The sequence below is a fragment of the Corvus brachyrhynchos genome, unplaced genomic scaffold, assembly GCF_000691975.1.
Source record: "Corvus brachyrhynchos isolate BGI_N302 unplaced genomic scaffold, ASM69197v1 scaffold34, whole genome shotgun sequence".
NCBI classification, from domain to species: Eukaryota; Metazoa; Chordata; class Aves; order Passeriformes; family Corvidae; genus Corvus; species Corvus brachyrhynchos.
In genome coordinates this window covers 80,461-82,033 of record NW_008238126.1, presented here as the reverse complement: position 1 = coordinate 82,033, position 1,573 = coordinate 80,461, and positions in this window count along the sequence as shown.

Below are 1,573 nucleotides of genomic sequence, written 5' to 3'. Positions count from 1 at the left end.
AGGCGTTTGCCAGGCGCTGGAGGAGCTCCGAGTGCCTCCCCGCTCTGCCGCCCAAACAAACGAGGAGTCTTGGCCGCTGCAAATAATTTACGTGTTCAGGAACGTGCTGGAAGCCCAGTTGTTGATGGGTCTCTGACAGCTGGCGGTGAGAGATGACCTAGCTGGAGGCGGTCGGCTCTTAAAAATTTGGGTTGCGATGCTTAAAAAATTCGAAAAAAGCAGCAGGTAAATACAGAAAAGTGTTAGGAAAATGCCTGTGTTGTAACTAAAACTGCAGCTGAACTTGAGGTTGTGCACATGCTGTCTGAGCTCTCGCACTGATGGAAGAACAGCCCATCCTTATGAACACTTCTCTCCTTCTCTGTCTTTTGCCTTAGGTATTTGCATTTTGGAAACATATGAGATATTTAAATTCTTGAGTTTGTATCTTTTTGGTCAAGTGGGTGATGTTGACACTAAAAGTGTGCCCTACCAAGTTAAAAAGAGGGTTGGGAGGAGTTGAGTGCGTTGATGCAGCGTCACACCGACTGATACCATTTTCAAATTTGTATAATAAAAATATATGACATTCATTCTTTTCACAGCAATAGATTCCACTTCGTTTAAGACAATCTTTATCTTTCCCAAATGTTTTATTCTAATCCTAGTATTTTGGGACCCAACCTTTTCAAGGTAAGCCAGAAATCCATACAGTCATGTTACAGACTATGATATCATGCTGTAGTCTAGTCATATTAAGATGTAAGGTGCAAAAATAAAATCACTTGTCTTTGTCTAGTCTTTGGCAGAATTAGGGCTATTTTCAGTTCCTCTTCTTACATCTCATAAGTAAGACGCCAGACTACCTGAATATTTAATGAGTACTAAACCAGAAATCCGTAAAAGTAGCAAATATAAGAGACATATTTTGATGGCAACATAGACAGGTACTTACCTGAGAGAAGTTTGGACAATTTAATTTCACTGGATTAATAAACAGCAATTATACCTAAACATATCTGCAGCCATTCCTAATGTAAAAATATCAAAATCAAGCAAAAGTTACACCAAAAAAAGTATCAATGAACCTGTAAGAGATGAGGATAAAAATTGATACAGGCATGTAGAAAATGCTTTTTTAATCTTCTCCAACCAAGAAAACATTCCTGGTCTTTCTCTTCAAAACTTAACAACCTAGTGGCACATTGGTGCAATAATTCAGAAGACAATGTGAACACTGAAAATTGTTGTGCCGTAGCTCTGCTTAAAAAAGCATTTGTTAAACATGCAGAGCAAGCTTTTACAGCTGCTAAGTAATGAATAATATTTTATCTCCAGATTGTATGTTTATCCTCTTTCTATTTGAGCTTGTGGTACATGAGACAAAAATATTAGGTTTTTCAGTTTTACCTCCTTGCTTAAATTTTGATTAAATATAACTATCAATATGCCAAGAGTTACCAACTGGTGCATATCATACTGAAATTCCACAGTTACCTACGGTAAGGTCTGCCCATGACTTCAAGGACTGTGTCTCTTCAAACAGTACCTCAGCAATAGAAACCACATTGACATTCCTCTAGTGTAGAAGAGT